The sequence below is a fragment of the Haliaeetus albicilla genome, chromosome 4, assembly GCF_947461875.1.
Source record: "Haliaeetus albicilla chromosome 4, bHalAlb1.1, whole genome shotgun sequence".
NCBI classification, from domain to species: domain Eukaryota; kingdom Metazoa; phylum Chordata; class Aves; order Accipitriformes; family Accipitridae; genus Haliaeetus; species Haliaeetus albicilla.
In genome coordinates, this window is record NC_091486.1 from 14,722,049 (window position 1) to 14,745,904 (window position 23,856).

The following is a 23,856-nucleotide window of genomic DNA, read 5'->3' on the forward strand; positions in this document are numbered from 1 at the left end:
GTGTCCAGACAAGTCACCCAATTCTGTGATACGTATTTCCTCCTCTCCCATATTGCTCTTCACTTGCTGGAAAGCAAACTGTACCCAAACAACAATAGTTACCCTCCTCTGATACAAAGAGAAGCAATCCAGTCAATGGCAGTCAGTCACCCTGTTTAATTTCAATCTGTCATATTACCCCCAGGTTTAATGACACCACATTGAACTTTGTGTGGTAAATGTCATAAGCCGTTGAAAAAAAAAAAAGGAAAGAACTTCTGAAAGATTTTTAGGGAAGGTTTTTCTGGTTACAGAAGTTTCATCCTGCTTCACAATAAAGTGATATGCAGAGCCCAGGTCAGAGCATAAACTTTTTCAGGCAGTCTTTCATCTTTAAGAAATTAGAAGTAATTACTTGCTTCATCTGCTTTAAAAAGATAAGATTAAGCCATTGACTTGATAACTCTGGATTTGTTTTATAATAGGTTACACAAAGCCATATGCACAATAGGAGCTTTGTGGTGCTAGTGAAAGATGCTCTTCAGACCAAGAAACGAAGGTTACACCAGCAGACAGGCTGGCCACATGAAGCACAGCAAGATCTACAAATCAAACCACCATAGTAGTTACTAAAAAGCTGTTTTGATTTAGACTTCTGAAGATCTGTACTTGGCCACAGGACTAATGAAACCATGCCACCCTCAATATAAGAAATCTGACCCTAAACTCACCAACTATTTCAGCCTTCCCTTGTTTTACATGTTTAGATTCTAACTTTTCCAGGTTAACTAAGGCCTCCTGCTGTAGAAGAAACCTGCACAATGTTGTGTCATTCTTGGCTGGTCCCTTGAAACTGAGCACTTCAAGGCATTTGTTTATAAACAGCTTCATAAACTCCAAATTTAAGCATCAGTTTGCTATTTATCCATCCTCTCATCAGCCTAAACAGTTGAGCTGTTCAGAACATTGTTAACAAACAGGACTGGTTTACTTAATGCCAAGATTCAGAGACCATTACCAAATAACTACATGTATTTCAAACCAGATTGCACTTTTACATCCCTTTTTACTTCACCTGCATTAAGACTCCACAGTTGTACAGTCACTTAAAGAAAGGAAAAAGCACTTGTCATTTCACAAGAAAGCAACCCATTTTGCTACAGCCCACACAGATACATAGAAAAAAAACATTAGAAACTTCACTAAGTCTACCTGTTTTCCCACAAATATTCTGTTACTATAATAAAAAAATTCTAGACTCCTCCAAAGGCTTTAATTGGAATTGCTTCTAGTTCTTCCAATTCAGTTTGAGATTTAAAACTGAAATAAAGCTCTAAGCTCAAAACTGCTGAGATCAGCCCTTGTTTTCTCACTGTGCAGCTGATATCTTTGGACATTTCTTTTCATTGCTATCCTGCCACTGAAAGCAGCCATTCTTTGGATTTTAAAGCAGGATTCTAGAAACCCTTAGTCCAATAGCTTGACAGAGGGGCTTTGTTAAACCCTTCAGATATCTACTTTTAAAGGAAAATCTGGGTATTCAACCTATTAAAGACTTAAATATGATGTCATCAAAAACAAGCACCAAAAGGACAAGGTTTTGCAACAGTATTTTAGCGATCCTCATTTATCAGAAAATGAATTCGAGGCTTTGAGGTGTTTGGTTCTGTGATATGCCCACAAGAATGCAGTCACAGAAATTCCCTGGATCACAAAACTAATTAACAATCTCACTGAGCTATGAACTGTAAGAGCTCCTCAGCTGTTCTGAGGTTATCCAGAAAATATTTAAGTACTGAAATTCCATTAGCTTTCAATGGACTGTAAATGCTCCAACTGGTAATTCAACTATAAAAAACCAGTTCATTTGAGATTAAGCGGCATATTTAATGCTACTGAAAATTTTAGGATATGCAGGCTAAAAATAAAAATGCTACTCTATCTTCTTTTGCTGTGCTAATATCTTACCTCTTGGCATGACTCCAGTTACCGGTTTTCAAGCTAAACAGAGATTATGATGTTTGGCAGAAATTCCTGCTTGGGATGTCTTTGTATCCTTTCCCATGTACTGCTGGGTGTTTCTACCTTCTCAGTTGTGGTTATAAATTTTTCTGGGCCATGCTTAATCAGATCAAGGAATTCATTCAGCTTGAGATGTCTTGCAGAGCAGGTTGGAGCAGCGGTTTCACAGCCCCCATTTATACTGCCCAATGCTGCTACCACTATCCTCTCCCTTAGGCCCCTCTCCCTTGCCCCTGGCTGTTCAAGCCCATCTTCTCCTGTAGCAAAGCTGTGCAGTGTGTGTGTCTGACTGGGTCTGCTAGTCACATCAGCAATGCCACATGCCTCAGTGCCAGTGCTGATGTGAGGGAAGTAAAACAGTTTGTACAACTGCAGCCAAAGAAGGTAGAACTACAGCAGCCAAAAGGTCACCCATATTGCTGCAGAAGCTGGGAAGTTCCCTGATCCTGTTCACACTACGCTCCTTAGACAAGTGTGCTGGTGCAGCCAACACCCTGCTGCAGTATCTGGACTGAGCACTGGAGTGAAACCCAAGCCTGATGTTTGCTTTTGGTAATCAGGCATTTTCTCTCTGTGTAAGATCTGTTAGTAGATTTGCAGTTGCAAAGATAAGGACGCTGAACAGGAAACTAGAAATGGATTTGGAAAACTTAATACTTTATAACAGCAGGAGGAAAAGTAAGAATTTAGGGCAAGGAACTACCTTACTCTGTATGCGTGACAGATATACTCTTTTTAGGCTGGATCCTTGTTGAAGAAGTGACAGGAGCCATACCCCTAAATGTTACAGGAAAAACTGCAGAATACATTATTTACTTGATACACTGAAAGTTACAAGCTTACATTACACTAGTTTCAATCAGAATTAATTACTAATCCCACCCAAAAAACCATAATTTTATGTACATTTAAAGACACTGGCTGTCACAGCTACTGTCTAGCAGCAGCTGTACATACACTGATAGTTAACAGACACAAGAAGCAAGCCCAAGACAAGCAAGTTCACAGCGTTGTAGCAGTTTAAGGTTAAACCAGAACCTAAAGCCAGACCATGATTATTCCCCATCTCCTGCATGTCCAGGGAAAGTATGAGCACAAGTTGAGGAACAGTTTTAATTCAGGAATTGTATTTCAAATTAATCTGAGTGGAGTGTTAGCTTCTAGAAGAAAGACTGCAGCCTGCATGATAAACTTGTATTGCAGAAGAGTCCCTAAGACTTGCTCATCTGGAGCATACCATAAGCAGTATAAAAGCAGTATTTTTAATGTACTTATGTTCAGGAATCCTCCCTGCATGCATGCATGACAAAGCAAGCATTCCACACAGGGACCCAGAAATCACACTAAAATATTCTAACACTATCAATAGCATCAGACATCTAGCCACTGGATGCCAGCCAGTTAAGATTAAGAATCCCTACTAGTGATCCTAAGTCTTCATACCATATCTTACTTTGCATGCAAATGTGTGGAATAGTGAAACGTCATCTTCAGCTCTCCACTTAGATTAAAATTGTTCACTAAGATCAACTGATCTGTAGAAGAGTGGACTTACTATAAAAAGATTTCGAGTATTTTTCTGACATATGCAGTTATGTAGATTAAGACCATGAAGAATAGCAGACTCCCAGATGCCTTGCTACTTTAACTGATCATTACCCTAGCAACCTACAAAGTCTAGCACATTGTTCTTTGCAACAGGTTATAGCCAGCCTTGGACAACTCCGCCTTTTAAGGCTATCTTCAGATCTGGATCACCAGAATAGTGATCTATTTTAACTATGAAATACCTGTTTATATTCAGCACATTGCCTCCTACCATCCTTGCCAAGCAGAGCCCAACTTTGCCTACGAGTTTTCGGAGATGCATCATTATAGCTCAGAAATCAGGCATTTACTTACTAGAAAAAATTCTTTAATATATGCCCTCTCACATCATTCAGTAGTAGATTATTCTTTACAAATGTCATGGTTTAACCCCAGCCAGCAACTAAGCACCACGCAGCCGCTCACTCACTTCCCCCCCCATCCAGTGGGATGGGGGAGAAAATCAGGAAAAGAAGTAAAACTCCTGGGTTGAGATAAGAACGATTTAATAGAACAGAAAAGAAGAAACTAGTAATGATAGTAACACTAATAAAATGACAACAGTAGTAATAAAAGGATTGAAATGTACAAATGATGCACAGGGCAATTGCTCACCACCCGCTGACCGACACCCAGCCAGTCCCCGAGCGGCGAATCCCTGCCCCCCCTTCCCAGTTCCTAAACTAGATGGGACATCACATGGTATGGAATACACTGTTGGCCAGTTTGGGTCAGGTGCCCTGGCTGGGCATGAGAAGCTGAAAAATCCTTGACTCTAGTCTAAACACTACTGAGCAACAACTGAAAACATCAGTGTTATCAACATTCTTCACATACTGAACTCAAAACACAGCACTGTACCAGCTACTAGGAAGACAGTTAACTACATCCCAGCTGAAACCAGGACAACAAATAGACAATATTTTACATGTTAGCAGTGTTTTCAAGGTAATAAATCACCTTGCTTAGAATAAGCTTGATGCCCAAGGAAAACTGGAACTAAATCCTATCCAAGTCTGCAGCAAGGCTGCATACTTGAATGCAACCTTCAAAGACTTAGTCACAGTAAGGACTCAGTCTGAGCATCAGCAGATTAGCAGTTTAAAGCAACCCTTTAAACTAAAGTCATATCTTATGCTGAACTGAAATACAGGCAAATACATATATATCCCTGTTCCTAAGGCACTTAAATAATCTGGGGGGTTTTTTGTGGGTTTTTTTTTTCCTTTTAGAATTGCCTTAGAGTAGAAGGGAAATAACCAAGTAACTTGTTTCTGGTCAGTAGCTAAGTGAAGAAGAGAAAGAACTGCCCTTAAACAGTACTTTTAAGGTACTGCAGCACCCAAAAAAAAAATCACTTATATCAATGTTTGACTAAATAAGGTTGCAAAGGTCATGACAAAGTTAATACTCTTATCAGCCAGGTAACAACTGTATCAAGAGATTATCATTGCATGTAGGCATCCCAACACAGTACTGCAGCCACACACAGTCCATAAAGCCTCACAAGTCATCTTAATTAGAGCTTGAATATAGACACTGGAACGAAAGCCTTATTTCTGGTACTTCATTTTGGTCTTGGGGCATCTTTACACAGATCTGTAAAAAAATGCCCATTTCATTACAACTATTCTATTTTTGTCACAGGCACAGAGTGTTTAGGTAGGCATCTCCATTTCCCAGCCCAATAAAGCAGTGCCTGTTTTTTCCCCCCTTAGCCTTTATGACTACAAAGACCATTCAACAACAGAGGGAGGAATTATGGAAGGCAGCATTAAAGACACTATTATAATAAGAGGAGAGAGTTACACAAGAGCCTTTCCAATTTACTACCAAGCTAAGACTATACTGTGATATCAAGTTGATTCCTGCTTAAAGAAAACACATAGCTTATCTGAAAATTGAGCCCAGTAAGTGGAAATGCAGCTACCTGGTTGTGCAGTAATGCATTTGTACAACTGCAATCTGCTAGTCACCTATGTAAGTGGTTCTTAGAAACTAATGTCAATGACACTAATCCAGGTATGTCTGTACTAAATTCAGACATACTGAATGCATACAAAGCATTGCAAACACCTGCAAGAACAGAAGCTAATGGTCTTCTCCACTGCTGTTCCACTTTATCTACTGAACGATACTATTCGCAAGGTCAACTTCTCTAGGATATGATGCACGAAATTAGTGTACAGAGTGCTCTACCCCTACAGTCACGAGGCAAGTCATCTCTACCCAGACTTCCTCATGGAGGAAGGAGATGAACTGGCAGTTTCCCCTACAGGATTCCTTATAGATCCAAATGGTGATCAGAAGAAACAGAGACAACATAATGGTGGGAAAACTGCCAATACTCCAGCATGCATCAACTTTTCTAGGGAGAGTACCATAAAAATCTGTGTTAACAAAGTCAACTGTAACATTGCTCAGTTTGTATTCATGCTGCTACAGTGTCAGAAAGTGCAACTCATGACTCTACCAAGGCACAGAGAGAGACCTAACATGATACTGTGCCTCTGTGCCTTCAGGATATCATCACTATTTGGAAGCCTGAATTTCTGTCTTGGATGCAGCATCAGCTCCAACGACACTGACGAACACACAAGGAAGAGATAAGAGCAACAAGGCAGAGAGATCTAGAATTATCCCTCCTGATTAAGTACCCAAGCAGTTTGGTCCCCACAACACTGCCAGTGAGAACAGTAAGGAATTTGCACAACAGGCATCTTTGAGGATTAAGAGGCTACCACACTTGAGAACCTTTGAAAAACAATTTAAAGCAGTGTCTATAGAATACTCTGCCTTTTAGAGTTGGGTTACTCCATTCACTTTTGCACTCTGAACTAATCAAAGTGAAAGTGTCCTTTTAAGTCCACAGAAGCTGTGCAGCAACTGGGGCCATGTTTAGTATGTTTCTTACCTGTTCTGGTCTTCAACTGTAGAAAATGTCAAAAGCCTTTGGTGTGCACCTCTGATATTAACAGTATGGTAGAACTGCAGTTTTAATATTATACCTGTCCTTTTAGATTCTAATAGTAGCCTTGCACACTTCTTGCTTCATTGGGTACAACCCACCAGCTCTGCTACGTTATAGTAGCATCCTGTCACACAGGTATCTGTCCCCATGTCAACAGTGATGAACTAGATAAGCACAAAACATGCTGCTTCCCTTCCCTAACTAGTAGGGTCACTTCTCTTCACCAGAAGAGGTGGCAGGTGCATCAGGCTCACAAACATTACTCACCCCCACAATGGGGGCATGCAACACCACCCTAAAGTGAAGTTTCTCCTGAGAGGTGAGGTACCTCAGGAAAGGTCCCAGTCCATCGCAGTCCCCCTAAACTCTAGCACAAAAGGTTTAGTATTTAGAGGTAGTTACAGGTCAATGCAATACAGTTATTAAAATTGCCTCGTTTCACAGATAGCACACAGAAGCATCAGAGTTATATAGTTTTATGGGGAAAAAAATAAGAAACCACCATCCCATTTTCCATATTATTCACTGCAGAGCAACTAGCAGATTGTACAGAGCACCAAGCAGAATAGATTCCTTATTTCAACAAGATAGCGTTACCTGAAGTGGCAGTCATAAGACTAGTGCCATTACAGCTAAAAACACTTCTTCTGTAGGGAGATACCTAGCCAGACCTCTCCGAGTATTTTCAGAAAGCCTCCAGGTCTAGTACTAAAGCCCAGAAGACACATTGCAGACAGACTACAGAAGAGAAGGATCTACCACACCACTCTACCCTAGCAAGAACTTGCTAGGAAACCCGGCAGAAGTCTTCTACAAGCACAAAGACTGAGCTAATACCATTAATCAGTATTACTATGCTAAGAGTTTGTCACTATGGTGTAACTGTCTAGCTGCCTAATTACTTCAGGTGAATTATGACACCATTTCTCACACTAGTCAATTAGGCTTACACCAGAAAAATGACACTTGGGCAACTGAGTCATACAACAGCCTCATTCCCATTGATTTGCAAAGCATATTTCAACTATGCTTCCTTTGAAATCTCATCCATGCAGAAGCATGCTCATCTGTGACACACAGCGTACACCAAGTCCACTAAACCACTGCCAAGAGATAAGAACATGCTTCAGATGGTTAATCTAATACTGATTTTTTTATCTGATCTCTGGGAGTATAACAAATACAACAGACAAGTCAAATATCTGTGCTTAGGCAATGTCTTAAGTGGCACACAAGTTCAAAATAACCCAAGATTCAAATCCTACAGCAGTACAAGATTACAACACGGTTTCAGTTACTTCAGTGGATAACCTGCAGCTGTATAATCAACAAAGAAGTTGCCACTAACATTGATCTAGCAAATTTTAACAAATACCAATTCAGCCATAAGCATGCTACAGAGTTGCAGGATTTAATTCTTCAGCTCTCACCAAATGTTACCCAGCCAAGTCTCCTCCCCTCATCCTTCCCCAGTGCTTGAGCTGTAAGAGCTAGCCCACTGGTCTTGCAAATATGGCACAAGACCCTGCAGACAGACAGGTCACAAGCTGCTACCACTGCTCCCCCAGAAGATGGATCTCACTAGATCATGCTGTCTCCAGTTTCCCCAGTGAACTGGGATAAATTAGAAGACCAAACACTATTTGGTTTGGCTTGGGTACTACCAGCAGAAGCGACTGTCTTGTATGTCTGCCCATACAATTATATTCCTTGCTCCTAAACAGAAGTTAACATCTCATATTCACATCTCCATTTGGGGAAATGTAAGCCCCTGTTGTGCTCGCATTTGATGGAGGTAGGCAAGTAATAAACCCCTGCTCTGAGTTATGGAGTCTCACCTCCCCGTAGACTCTGAAGGTACTTCCACTATTTTAAGCACTTAACTGAAGGGTTCACAGATGTATACCATGAGTCACTAAGCTCCCTCAATCAGGCACACCACAAAAGTGCCAAGCACTGAACCTTTTCCCCATCTTTCAATCAATGCATTTGCATGTTAGAGGCACACACAATCGAATCCAACAGGTGTTAAAAACTCAGATTTATTCTTCAGTAAAAAGTTAGTTAGAACTCCAGTAACATTTGTAAACCACAGGCTCAATGATGTCAGGGGAATCAGTACTACACAGCCGACTTAAGAACTCTTCAGTTTTAAAATGACTCAAAATGTACATATCGCTCACCTAAAAGATAAGGGCTCTCAACCTGCAGGAGTTACCTCGGGCAGCGTCCCGACCCAAGGGGGAGTCCCCAGCTGCAGACCCGCTGCTCCGAGGAGGACTGACTTTCCCAAAATGTCCCCCGGCGGGACCCCGTTTACACCCTTGTCGAATCTGACCTGTGGTCATTTTAATCCCTATTGGCCAAAAGGTCGCTTCAGTGTACCTGGCACTGTACAGTCAGTTCAATTTTGTTCAAAAGTGAGTTCAAAAATTGGTCAGTTCAATTTTCAACCTGCGGCCTCCAGGGTTTGTTGGTTTGTTATTCCCCCCCCCTCCTCCCTGCCTGGAGAAGTTTCATTTCCCGTCAGCGGAGGGGGGTGTACTGCCACATTGCATCACACAAAGCAGCAATAGTGACATCTAGTACTTCAGATAACTACTAGTTATCCATAACAGCTGCTGCATTAAGCCACCTTTAAACAGATTTCCTCACTCCAGTTTCCCCAGTCAGGAAAAGCAAATACCATACCAAGGTGTTCTGCACATACAAGAAGCTACCTTTCTACTGGACTAAGAACAGATGTTTTCAATAACAAAAAGGCATGTAGTTTTCTAGTTTACTGTATTCATATATTTTATATCAAAGCCAAAAGCAGTATTTCTATTTTTAAATCAAAACTGGATTATTACACCAGTACAGGGGTCACATGCAATTTCAGTATCCCTACTGTAAGTATAAAGTTAATAAAACTAAAAAGCTGTGGAGAGTTTCCCTTATGGGAGAAGTGTTATCCTTGGTCTCCCTCGAAGAGAATGCTCTGCCTACCACTATAAAAGCATTTACAGCCAAACACATGCTCTCCAACCACAGAGCCTCCAGAGTGCTATAAAAGGAAGAGTGGCACAGTATAACACACTTGTTGATAACTCCGGTTTTGGGTGGCAGACTGTTAACTCAGAACCACTTGACTTCAACACAGAGAAATTAGGACACATTTAGTTCAGGACACTTCCCTTTATGACCTAGCAAGTGACAGGTCACATGAAAATACAGAACCAATGCAGAATATAAACTATACCTTTATCCTTGTGTGCTCTTTGAGACACTTCCTCCCTCCACAGAGCACATTATCAGAATAAAACACTACTATTCTGATACATAGCCAGCTTCTCATAGCTCTCATGCCTTTCCTGGGAAATCAGCACAACAGGGTGCTTCTGTACACTAATGCACACAGCACAGGGAACAAACAGGAGATGCTGGGGGTCTGTGTGTAGCTGCAGGGGTCATAACCTCACTGCAATCACACACATGATCTAGGATAGCTCTCACAGTTAAGAGTGCTGCAGTAGATGGCTACAGGCTCTTTAGGACAGACAGGCCAGGAAGACAAAGCAGGAGAGTTGCCCTTCCCATGAGAAAAGCAGGTATGCATGAACCTCTACCTAGCAACAGATGACAAGCCAGTTTATGGGTCAGGATTAGCAGAGTCAGCAAGAGGGCTGGACTAGACAGTCTCCAGAAGTGTCTTCCAGCCTCAGCAACTCTACAACTCAAGTCTGTGCCCCAGCAACACAGTTGCTACAAATCTTATTTGACCAGGGGAGTCTTTGGAAGTGAAAGGCCTATTTGACAACTTGCACAAGTAGGACAGCAGACCTAAAAAAAAAATAACTTACAGCAAGTCCTTCATGACTAACACTTAAGTAGAAACCTTAACTAATATTTATTTACAAGAGTATAATAGGAGGCATGCTCATCAGATCATAGCTACCATTAGAAGACAGGGACATTGGACATACCTAAGGAGAGGGACATTGGACAAGATCACTGCTTGATCCTGGTTTTACAAACTAAATGAAGATAAAGATGTACAGTATCACCACTGATCAGCCTACTTATGTCTAATAATTTTTTTAATTAGTTTCTTTCCATTATAGCTTCAGAACAGATTAAACCCATAAAACCTACCTTGATTTTAGTTTGCCTTATGAGGCAAAACTTCAACATAAATTCTCAGTGAGCTTGCAGAATTGTTTAAAAAATTAAATTGCTTCCTAAAACATGTTTTGAAAATGAGAAAGTAGAATGAGAAATAGCACCAGTTAAAAGCACACATTTCTGCCTTTTGAAAGACCATTTCCTTAAATTGCTTGGCTAGCCTATTTCATGATATGGTAGATAAAAGCAGAAGGCTGCCATAAAAGTCAGTCAGTGAGACTTCTTGGTGACTACACTAATGAGAATTCCTTACCTACTCAAAATGGGATCTCACAGTACTCCAAGAACACCAAGTAGCAGAAGAGTACCATCATGGGGAGGAGTTTCTTACTGCAGCAGCAGTTTAAATACAAAGGCTGTATCAGAGATCACTACATACTTGAGAATTAGTTCATTCTAACCAGGGAGCAGCTTCCCCAATTAGCAAAATCACCTCTTTTCTGGAAAGCTGAGGCAACTGACATGCAGCTTGATCTAAAAAACACTTGACTTGTTAAATGTCTGCTTTAGAGTGGTGCCCAAGACAGTGCCCTGCTAAGCAGGGTAGCACTAACCTTACAAACAAACTCCTTTAAAAAAAAAAGCCACTTTAGTTAGTGTTCTGCAACATGGAGTCCAGAGTTCAGGTAGCTCCTACAATTAAACTTTTAAAGTCCTTTGTCGTGTTTTGAGTATTATCCTGTAATGCAGTACTCTATAATAGTCTTATCTGTAAGGTAGGATTTTTTTGTTAAACCTGTGATTTAAGCCACTAGCTTGCAAAAACCCCCATTATCAATATTAAATCTCAATTAGAAACATTCTTTAACATGTCCACCTACATGAACAAAACCATGCCCAAAGCTGGGGCTAAGTCTAGGTCTCCAGTACTCTTCTGAAGAATGATCTTCTTCACTATATGTAAGACACATATAGAGAGTTAGAAACCAGAGAAATAACAGCACCTGGATAACTCCACATGTTCTCAGCTTCCCAGTTCTACACTTGGACTTCAGGTTAGTTCTGCCGCATTCCAAATTTAAGAAGAACATATTAAAAACTCCAGTTTTGTTACACTTCTAGTGGCCTGAAGTATTTCATACTGATCACATCAACTGACAGCAACACTAATTCACAAAGTAACAGTTGACAGGATTAAGGCTTTAACAACCACTTATAATCCAGGACTGATTTTTTGGTCTTTGACTTGTGATCCTGCAAAGATTCCTAATCAGGACTGCATTTCCATTAAGTCTCATTCCCATAATCAACCATTATTTGCTCCTTTCTCAGCCACTTTGGCAAGTATTAGGAAGGCTATGGGCTCAGGGTCTCATATAAAACAGTTGAAAGTGACTGTTCTAAGCAAGCACTTCGTCACCTCAAAGATTCAATTAGCTACTTACACAGCAGCCTAAATAACATTCTCGTATTACATGACTTCATGACTCTCATTTTGACAGGTCTTAAAAACCACATTTGCACATCTCAAGCACAAGAGACAAAACAGATCCTCTAATATTACTATTAAAGCAGTATTTGGAAGAACACGAAGAGACGAAGCATGAGTTATATAGACTTATCTTGCTTAAATGACAAGACAACTTGATATTTCTGGGGCAGGCATGGATGAAAGTTGCTTAGTCCTGTTTAATGGGCTAAAAGGAGCTACCAACAAAATGATTGCTCTTTGGCAGCTATTAACAAATACTTTTTTAATATCTGCTCCATAGCCTCTTATCAAGAGGCAGGTATCAACCGTATCATAGAACAAAAGTCACAAAATTGATTATTACCACTAGGAGAGTGAAACAGACAAGCCTGTTTCTGACCTTTCCACTCCACACAGTAGCAGGTAACAAGTAATGGAACCTTATCAACACTGCTCAATGGTGGTGCAGAATAGTTACCAGAGACATAGGGGTAGAAGGTGGATGAAGAAAGAAAACCTAAAGAACTGAAGGTTTTTATCAGCAGGAGATTACTTCCAAGTCAAGACAGAAGAAGAGTTTGAGAATATAGTTGCTATCCAACCTGGCTGATAACCAGGATCAGCATCTTTTGTAAGTCAATCACGCAAAAGTTACTTGAAGTCAGGCACACAGGGTGTGAAAAGGAGCAAGCACCCACGTTTATCTACTTCTGTGGCCTTCCCAGCCACTGCTTTTCACTCAAACCCCCAGAGACCACTACTCCCATCCTGAGCTTTTTGCTCCAGGCACAAGACATCTAGTGACCTTAGGCACTGTTTGTTCGTCTTAATACTGCTATGCACTTGCATTCCCATGAGTGCTTACTGCCCATCTGTCATGAGAAACAGGCTCCTTCAGTACGTCTGCTGAGAGGCCACTAATTCAGATGAATTCATTGTGTAATAGAAAGCAAGTCACTTAGTCACATGGAGTTTGAATCTAGTTAATAAGAAATTATCAAGGTAAAGTGCCAGTATCCACTGCATGGAAAGTGAACAGAGTTTACAAAGCAACAGGACAAGAACAAACTATGAACCTGAGTCCCAGATCATGACGTTACAGCTTGTTCTGCTACATCACTTGGCCACTTCTGCTCTGTTCACAGGACACTTCTGTTGCTTATGAAGCCTGGACCACAACACTTCCCTGAGAAGCAAGCCATTTTCTCCAGCATTTGGTTAAATAACATTTGGTTCTTAATTAGTTAAGTTGCAGCTGAAAAAACTTAAAGCCTGAAAGCAGCATTAGATCACAGGGCCTATATATCACCCAGGATTTCAGCATACACATCCAAGTTGTCTAGGCAGTGTCCCATTAGTACTGCCTACATTTGATCAAAATGTCTCAACTGCTCTTCTACCCAGATATCCAGTACCACTGCACTGACAATTAGAGACAAGTTTGAGAGTTTTAAAGGGTGACTTAGAAAAGGTATTGTCTGGTCAAATTAAGCTTTCAGTTTAGAGTTTTTGTAAAGCATTCCAGCTAAATCTTTAAACTAGACATTCCTCTGCAGCATATACATAACCCCAGTGAAAATAGGTCAGCTTCACTTTTCTCCAGGCATGCAAAACAAAATCAAGTTGGCCTACTCCAAAAGAGGTGTACAACAATTTACTACTAAAAATCTAATATAGGAAACTTATTTACAGGAGTAGTCTGAAAGCTTCTCTATTTCTTAAAATATTTAATACAGGAAGTAAATGCAAAAACTTTTACCATGGTAAATTGGTATCATCTGATCATAAGCAAAAATCTAAGTTCCATATACAGGGGCCAGAAGTGATTAAAGCTGTAGATAAAACTTTTAACAAGTCTGCTATAACGGAATAAGCTGTAAAGATGCTATTACCAAGTAAGATTGAGCTGTTGCTATTAAATTCTCTACAATAAAGTTATTTTCAGCCTTCAAGCAACTCACTTGCAAGAACCACAAGACTGGTTCCCAGTTGTTATTTCCTTCTCTCAGCTTTGATAACTTCAGTTTGGGGCAGGGGGGTGTGGGGACAGTTTAAGGTATCTTAAAAAAAAAAAAAAAAAGACAGCTTTTCCTGAAAATCACAGCTCTGAAGATGCCCTTGAACAGACAGGCACTTCCCTCCCCCTCACAAGAGAAACAAGGATCTTGGAAACCACACAAGTAATGTTTGGACAGTTCAACAAACAAAAAGCTACCCAAACTGCAGACTTAAGCTCTGAAAAAGGTAAGGCTGGTCCTAGTGCAGGTACAGTCTCCCTGCTCCCTTTCCCCCATAAAAACACCCAGGGTAGTCAAGACTAAGTCTCCTGTTCTAGGATCTGAATTGATTCAACAGGACTCCAGCAGAAAGACGAGTTAGGCCTCCAGCGGCTGTTCAGGAAGCATGACTGGGCTGCTCTGTCTCACCACCTCTCTCCCTGCCCTTCTCCAGGTAAGGTCACACTCGGGCACCACCCTTCTCCTCCTACAAGATATACACCGGTTAGGCTGTAGGGAGAATAGAGAGCAGCACGTACAGAGCCCAGCCAGATAAGACAAGATCCCTCAGAAACTCCTGGATCAGCTGAGACCAACAGCACCTCAACCCCTCCGCTTAGCTCGCAGAGATGAAACGTTATCACTTATCCCAGGGCAGCAACGGGAAGGCAGAGAAGCCTGCACAGAAGGAATTCACCAGAGAAACTAAGACTCAAGGCCAGCTTCTCCTCACCCTTCCCCTCCCCCGAGCCCCACTTGTAGATACAAGCCGCAGCAATCACCCAGCTCCGCGAACTCCACCTCAGCCCCAACGCCGCCGGGACGCAGCAGAAGTAGCCAGACCCACGAGAGAGGGGCTGCAGCGGAGCCTCATCTCCCATTCCGGCTCCCACGCAGGCCCGAGGGACACAGGCTACACGCGAGGCACCGCTTCCCCCACGCCCCCAAAGCTTCCCGCGGCCGAGGAACCGCGTCCCGGGGCAGGGGAAGCCGCCGGGCTCTCCTCGCCCCACACACCGGGGAGGAAGGAGGCTGCCTCGCTCCCCCCCCTCCTCCACAGGACGAGGGTGAACGGGAAGGAGGGGGCTCAGCCACATCCCCCGGCCGGCGGGCCCAGGCCCGCTCAGGCCGCGGCCACGACCCGGCGGCTCTCGCCTCCCCTCACCCTCACGGAGGGAGCGGGGCCGGGACAGCCGAGTTCCCCACAACCCGGGGCGGGGGACGACGGGGGGACCCAGGGTGACTCCGAGGCATGTCCGTCCGTCCCTCTCACCTGGGGGCTAAGACCCGGCTCCGCGCTGCGGCTCCAGCCCGGCGCCGGGCTCCGCTTTAACCGCCGCCGCCGCCACCGCCCCCCGCGCTCTCATTGGGGTGCCGCCGCCCGCGCGCCCCCGCCGCGCACTTCCGCCCTCGTCGGCGCCGCTCCCGCCGGGCCCGGCTCCCCGCGAGCGAGCGAGCGCGCGCCCGCCCGCCCCGCCGCCGCCGCCTCCTCCGCCCTCCCGCCTGGCCATCACGTGGCGCTCTCGGGCCAGTCGGCTTGGGAGGCGGGGGCGGGGGTGGGGCCGCCAGTGGTGGCGGCGGTGGCGGCGGTTGGCGCTGAGGCGAGAGGGAGCGGGAGCGGGGGGGTCTGCGGGGGTCCGTGGCCCACGGTGGGGGCACGTCCCGGGCACAGCGGTTGTCGGCGGAGCGTGTGGAGGTGTTTTCGGGCTGCTGAGAGGGATCCGGTCGTGCTACGGGAGCAGCCAAAGAGCGGCGGGAAAGGGCTGCCCACCCCAGTGCTGCTTCTGTGTGTGAGGGGAAGGGGCCTGTGGGGAGCTGCTGTAAGGCTGGTTCCCCCCCAGAGTCCTGTAGGGAGCCCCGCTGGGAGGCTGAGCCCATAGACCCTACAGGCTCTGTTTTGACCCAAAGAAAGTCAGGAAGGGCTCCGTCTTAAATACATCACATATTTTAGTGCACATTCTACTGATGGATGCAGAAATCAGTAATTCTGAGATCAGAAGGTAAAGGAATGGAACTGTCCCTGGTTCTCCTCGTTAGGTGCTGAGGGTGCTGTTTTATTTTATTAAATCTTTGTGCTGCAATGCTGTCGTGTGTGTGCAGCACAGAGCAGTTTTAACTGCTCAGGGGAAAAAAAATGGCTATTGCTATATTTACTGCAATTCTTTCTTCAAATCTTTATCAGTCCCCAGATCCAAATTCTCTCTGGCCAATTCTAATGTTACTAATCGCACAGTCAGGCATAGGTGTCTTGCCAGTTAGCAAAGAAAACATACCTTTTCTCTCTGCTTTAATTTGGTTAATTTTTCTGGATTTAAATGTTGACCTATTTAAATTACACACACTGAAGTTAGAGTGAATATCTCGGGTAAAATCCTTCCTTCTAGAAAAACAGTGCTTTGCATGATAACACCCACTTTGGGAAACCATAGAAATCATTATTGCCACTGATCTCTGGAGGTTCAGACCTTCTGCGACAGAAGTAATAGGTTAAGTAGCTGTGTTAACTCCTGCTTTCACATTGGGCCTCTTTGTAGCCACTCACAGAAGAGAAAGGGAAAGAATTAATTACCTTCTACCTCTATCCATTGACGGCTGGGTGAAATTGTATTTTGAAGTTGGGAGAGCATAAAAAAGGCCTGTCACTTAAAATAAATGGGAAAAAGAAAAAAAAGCAATCCAGCTTCATAAAAGTGACAGGTGAAACAATAGCCTATTGCCAAAACAAAATGAGGAGGAGGACTTCAAAAGAGATTTACTATAATCTGTAATTTCAGGGTTGGCAAAAAATGCCAGGAATTGGAAAAAAGAAGTTACAGAGGCAGAAAAAAGTAGGTGTGTAGCTCTGAGAAACAGCTGAGTACTTCAGGACAGCATAAAAAGGAAATATCTTCTGAATTTCCCACATATTGAAGGAAACCAAGTTTTCTACATTGTAAGTAAACAGGATTGACATCATCCTTGCCTCATCATCAGTTTCTCCTCCTAACTCAAGCAACTGCAAAACAGTTAATGCCTTAGGTGGAAAAGTGACTTTCTCTTTTTGGATTTGTTTGTTAGGAAAGGTCCTGATTGCAGTAATTCTTCCTCTCTGCGTTATAGATTGTATCGTATCAAGAATCGCATCAATATTCATCCTGCATTAGAACCTGGCAGACTGAGAGCTATTTACTGTTTGATGCCATCCATGCAGAGAAGGAATAATCAGAGAAAGAAATATCGCCAAATGTGAGGGAATGTTGTTTTATAGCTAACACTCAAATGACCCAAATCTTGGTATTTCTAGGACTGTGCATGAATTGTTTTTAAGACAGATCTTGTGCATTTGTATATAGTCCTAAAAAAACCCTCCAAAACCAAACAAGTAAACATTAATTAGAACTGTTTCCTGTTTATTCTGTAACTACATGTGTCCATGGCCATCTTTCATGTTGTGCCAGCAATGTGGTGGGACCAGTTGCTCTGATGTGACTATTCACAGAAGATAAGTATTTTCAGTAAATCACATCTATGAGGTGAAACTACCAAGAACCTGGGAAGCTGGGTCTTTTCAAACAGAACACAATTATCAGTCTGCTGCCCATACCAGAGTGCTGACAATTCCCCTTCCCCCTTGCAAAAAAGAGGGTTGAGAAATTAACCACACCTATCCTGCTTCTGCAAACTGTTTAGGGGAAACCGACTTCTTTGTAGTAATCCAGTCATGACAAAGAACATTTGTCTGATGCCGCATTTTGAATTATTATGCATGTTGCCTGGTATAATCTCCATGGTTACAGATATATTTTTGCTTCAGTTCTTTAGGAAGAAAAATTCTATAGAACAATTTAGGGGAGAAAATTCCTTTTCATTGTCATTTATATTGCATTTATTTTATTCTAAGTGCTTTGCAGGCAATAAACATTCACTTTCTAAACAAGTAAGATTTCAGCAGAGATGGAAAAAATTATCTCCAGCTGTTGCTTTATCATGCCATAATATTTTAAACTGCAAATTCTTAGAGATAGGGGCAGTATTTTTGATGCATTTAGTTTCTAGCCCACTAAGAGTGTAACAGGGCACTGTGTGTCACTGCCAGAGTCAGGAACAACAGTAAGTGTGGTAGGATGACTGAGCCGCAAATGTTTTTTTCTTTGCAAGGATTAGGACTCATACTTTCCTTCTGAGCAGTTCTATTTTGTAAGTAGAGATGTATTCTAGAAAGATGGTTAGCTGAAATAAGAGTTAGCTGAAATTAGTTCTAGAAACTAGTGAGGGGAAAGATGTAAAACCCAGATATAGAGCTCTATTCAATTTTTTTTTTCCTTTTTTTTATTTATTGTGGAAGTAATTGACAATCAAGGAGATGTATATAAGGAATTAAATGGAAAAGATGGTGGTAGACCCATTCCTAGTAAGATGTGTAGTAGATCATCAAACCTAGCTCAAGTGCTGCATGGAAGAGGGGAGCTGTGTGAACTTTGTGGGATCTATTGATCTGATCCCTTGGATTACCATATCTATCACTGCTGAGGGGAGAGAGGCTAACACTGTTATCTCCCTCTTCTTTCTGATAAATTCATGCTAGATGGGACTGGCAGTTGCCCTGGCCTCCATGTTTGTCACTTATGCCAATAGAGTGTTTGTGTAAAACCACCATCTGCGTAGCCAGTTTCCTTTTAGACAGTGTTTTATAGCATCTCTGGCCTATTTTTCTTCACACAAGTGACTACAGGAGGGGCAAGGTAAGGAGCCAGTTCAGGAAAAATTTATTTGAGGAACTATAAGGTTTAGCAGGCTGCAAATGGTGGACAGAAGGAACTCCCCATTCCTGCAGGGAGCATGTAATAGTAGTCTCAGGGGTCAAAAGAAAGGTATATAAACTAATGAGAAACTTAGAGGGAGGATCATGAATTGCAAGGGAATCGGTGCTACCTAGGAAGTCAGTCTTTGCAGATTTAGTGATGTCATTTGCAATTTCTGGCAATAACAGAAATAAGAGGCAGATTCTCTTCTCTGCTGATACCTGAATGCTGATGAGGGACAGCTGCAGGACAGGTACCTGATTCACAACTTTTCCCCCAGCCTCAGTTTACAAGAGACTGAGACAGGAACTGTTGCCAGTAATAACTACAAAGAAATCAGGGGTAAGTGGAGGAAGAAGTGGTCCTGCCACATCTCCAGCACTGAGGCTGAGTCAGCAACATAAGAACAAGTTAAAGCAGCAGGGAGGTTTTGTCCCTCTCTGAAGAAGTTCTTAAGTTACACATGGCCAGTCCCTTGTAGCACCTGTGCAGCAGTGGTTCAGTGAAGGTAACCAGACCTGTAAATTTTTATTAATTTATTCAGTCCAAAGCCACTGTATTTTTTATCCTACTTTTTAAACCATTTTTTGATCAAAATGAATGCTAGTGTAAAACTGGGGAGAACAGAAGAAAGCTAGTTGGGGAAAACAGAAAAAAAACCATTGCATTATCTAGAATGCTGTGATGTCCTTTTTGTTCTCAAAATACAACATTTTTGCATGTGCAGAGCTCAGCTGTCAGAGTTAATCTAGGCTCAGACAATTTATCAGAAGAGGTACATGTACACAGTGTGCACTCAAACAGAGTTTGTTCTAAAATAAAAATAAGTTAGTGAAAGATGATTTTCTCTTTGGGTGTGGATAGCCTAACAAGAACTGCATTATACAAATTATTTGTATACTTAAGAGAATGATGCTGACCTTGCCATGATTTATGAATTTCAGCGTTCAGAAACCACAAAGCAGAAAACTAAAATATATCGGAAACAAACAATAGTAAATGAAATACGACTGTGGTTTTGGCCTTGTAGGACTTCATGGTATTTTGACTACATCATGCACTTTGTTTTTGTTACAAACAGCAGGAAGTCACCACACTAAAATAAAGTTCACTATCAAATCACCTTTCCATTTCAGATACAGCTGGGATTTGTCGGGATCATATCGCAAGGTCATTTTTAAGGAGATTCTCACTGACATTTTGTGAGGTAAGGATTTCACATTCCAGTTTTACAAGTGTTACACTTCTGATCACCATGATTATCAACAGCATGACGGATTTAGGGCCTGATCTTGGAGCCTTTACAGAAGGAGCTAAGTTTATTGTAAATATCTTGATAGCCAAGAATCAAAAGAAAATAAAAAAATCTACAGAGAGTCATAACAAATCAGGTTGTCTTATTCCATGCCCCAAAGGCAAGATCAGTTATACATATATAATTTTTGGCATGTAACTTTTTTTAATGCAGTTAAGATTGCGGTATCATCATAACAGTTTATTTAAAACATTGGATTACTTTATCATAAGAAAAAAATCAACAACATTTACCTTAAATGTCACTTACTGCAGTTTAAGCATATTAATTAGTTGCATACTGGACATAGCAATCAGATTTTTTTTTTTCCTTTTTGCATCTATCTGCTAAATATTCAAAAATCATTATTTTTTCAGTCCTCAGAATTCTTTTCTTCCTTCAGATAACACCTGTTTTTTCAGCTGTTTTTTACAGGTCATGTTTCCTAATTGCCAGTCAGTCCCTTTTCTTCTTTGGACTCCCTTCAGCTGGCCCACGGTTCCTGAGGTGCACTGCTGAAACAGATACATTAACTAAGGCTTTACCAGCCATACGTAGGGTAGAAGGTGTACTTCAGGCTTTTACAGATAAAGTTGAATGTGATTATCATTATCACACCAAAGCCAGTTATGTAAAAACTGGAATTATTCCAGAAATAAATAAGGCAGGGGATTTTTCCAGAATAATAAGGCAGCTAACATTATTGAGAATTTAGCTCACTGAGTTCAACAGTGCTACCTTGTTGAATAGCTGCTGTTAGAGATTTGAGCATGCTTGAAAAAAATTCATGCTAACAGATCTTCTGTCCCTTATTTTTTAACCAAATTTTCCAGATTCAATTAATGACAAATATATTAAATTAATAATGCAAATTTCTGGCTTTGTTAGCAACCAGCATTCTGGCAGTGTGGGAGCAATACTTCAGAAAGAAGAAGATCTGTCAATTAAAATAACATAATTTTTAAGTACCTACTTTTGTCTACAATCTCTAATTAAGTTGATGTAACTTAGAACGAGGTTAAAATGTCCTTCTGCAAATTAAATCAGAGCTTTTTTTTATACAAACATATTCTTACACCACAAAAGCCCTTCATATTTAGTCTGCTATCTTCATTGTTATTAATGCAGTTTTCTCTCTTCCATGTTTAATCACAACATCTACTGCAAACATTTGAGAGCTTTTATGCCCCTTTACTGTTTAAGTGGCAATAGAAACATATTTTTTCTCAAGCACCTCACAATTCATAAGAGGGATCTTGGGACCTGAACTTTGTAATAAAGTTAGTTATTGTTATGGTAGTATTTTACCTATTCATCAATGGCACACCTTCTAGAATTAACTCTGATATGACTCATTGGCTAAAAAAATCAGACTTTTCTTGCACCTACAACATAACTTTGCATTATCATGCTGTCAAATGTCAAATTAAAGAAGGCCTGAATGTGAAGTTGAATGGAAAATCTCTTCTGGAAATCCAAGTTCTATATGAAGTGGTTTGGATGGTGAAACAAATGGCTACAAATTTTGTCTACCAAAATTCCTCTTCAGCTGCACTTTGCTACAGATTCTTTACTCCCTAAACTTACACAATATAACACTTCATTGTTCATTAGTTGCTGTATTTCAACCCAGAGGTGAAAGCCTCAAAAAAGTGGGTAAAGTGGGTATTGTAGGAAACCTGTAGGAACTTGTTCCACCAGTGAAGTTTATGAGGAAGTTTGTGTGTCTATGCATATGCTAATGTAAGTATCATATTGTTATGCCATTACCTTATTCTCAGTTATAGAGCTTGTTAAGAATATAATACAGTCATGTGATAATATTGCTGCATTTGAGAACATTTTCAGTATTGAGCTGAATGTTCACATGTTAGTTTACACAGCATTCTTCTCTAGAAAAGACATATTACTTGTGGTTGATAACCTAATACAGTCTACAAACACCCTCTCCTTTTTTTTTTCATGTTAAATCAATACGAGTACAATATTCTTTACATTAGGGGATTAAGGAAAGTAATTGCAAAATAAGCATGCATTGTATCCCATAACATTCTGGCTTCTGTATTGTCTTTTATCTTTTCAGTGAAGAGTAACACATACTCTAGGATCTGTCAAAAGAGTCAGAGATTAACTTTTTAGAAAAGACTATTTGCTAGAACCTATTTATGTCAGTAATAGCAATTTACTGTTCAACATGTTAATAGGTTAATTAATATTCAAACTGTTAACTCAATAAATTGTAAATCAAAAATAAATATCTTTTTATCTTCTGATGCAATTTACATTAAGCCTCCTATTCCTTTGAAAAAGCTTGGGAGGAGCTGTACTGGTTTGTGGGTCCTCAGTCTGCAAAAGTAATGTACCTTGGCCAAAGTATAAGTTTGGGACTCTATCAGACACTGCAAGCCCGCAGCCCAAGCTTCTCCTCAGTTCCCAAATTTTGTTATTTCATTATGAGTTACTTCTGGAAAACCATAAAAATAAAAGAGAAGCACCACATTAAAATAAAAATTGAAATAATTACCAAGACCCAGGAGGTTCTGAGTTGAGACTTCTGATACTGTGGGTAATGTGAGCAAGCAAAGGTGCAATATAAGGAGAAAAGAACCTTTGAGTAGATAGATATATATGCATATATATGTGTGTACATATATATTTTTCATTTAGAAATTGAAGCCATTGTGATTAGGCACAGCTAAAATAATGTTGAAGGGTCAGAAATGCTGCTTTTTCCCAAATTTCATTGGAGCTACACTGATTTACAGAACAAGAGAACTGCATTATGTACTCACAAGCAAATCCACCCACCCTTCTACCTAAACTAATTTTCTCAAAATAAATAACTGAAATCCTAAATTCATCTGATATTTGCAGCCTAAAAGAGATTGTTTGCTGAAAAGCAGTGAACATTTGCTTTAATTTGGTCTTGTCTTCTCCCTTTCATTTCAGGGGCATGTTTTAAGACCTTACAAGCTGTGTTATAGATTTTCTGCCCTAGAGCAGAATGGCCAAAGAATGGCTTTTCTGGACATTTTTTGATCAACTACAGCTTATTGAACAGTGTTATATGTTGGCTTTCTCAAGTCTTGTTTCCTTGGTTTGACATTATCACAGATGAGAGCAGAATCTGTGTATATCATATACTGCAAATCTGTGCCTGTACTACTGCTGGATCATGTTTGTTTGCAATGCAAATGCTGAACAAATTAATTTAAGAAGTTCCATCTAATCAGAATGAAAAAATAAAATTTACAGTAAGTAAGAAACAAGCCCAAGCTGTGTCTGTATCTTCTAAGAGACCTTGGGAACTATAATTGCCCTTAATCATACAAACCACCTTTGTGTAACTTTGAGATCTTTAGTAAGAAGCTTTATGCTGCCTTTCAGAGAACAATAAATCAAACTTCGACTTTTCAGAATTGCTCCTCTGCATTCAGGCATGAATTTCATCCTCAAGCTGGATTTCTTGAAGGGCAACAACAGACCTTTAGCTTCATTTTTTTCTGATCAGACTTTCAGTAGCAGAAAATGAATTGGTTTGATCTGGCTCACATAACTATATTTATTTCCCTTATAACCTTTGTCCTTTTTTAAGGCTTTCCTTTTTCTATGCAATAGTTATCTAACATTTTAAATGGAATTACAACTAG

General features: G+C 41.0%; 1 protein-coding gene and 1 long non-coding RNA gene across 3 annotated transcripts in view; one reads left to right on the top strand and one right to left on the bottom strand.

Annotated features, from left to right (window-relative positions):
- RALB (RAS like proto-oncogene B) overlaps positions 1–23,856 on the bottom strand; it is a 53,672-nt gene that overhangs the window by 12,705 nt on the left and 17,111 nt on the right. The window contains exon 1 of one of the 2 annotated variants that reach the window (XM_069781027.1): positions 15,405–15,585. The exons of the other annotated variant lie outside the window; for it this stretch is intronic. The gene's annotated coding sequence lies outside the window, so the exon portion shown is untranslated. Of the gene's footprint in view, positions 1–15,404; positions 15,586–23,856 lie in introns of those variants that run through there. 2 annotated transcript variants of the gene reach the window in all.
- On the top strand, positions 15,735–19,754 carry LOC138685054 (uncharacterized). Its single transcript, XR_011324294.1, has 3 exons — positions 15,735–15,956; positions 16,906–17,063; positions 17,231–19,754. It is a non-coding gene; the product is annotated as an uncharacterized lncRNA (long non-coding RNA).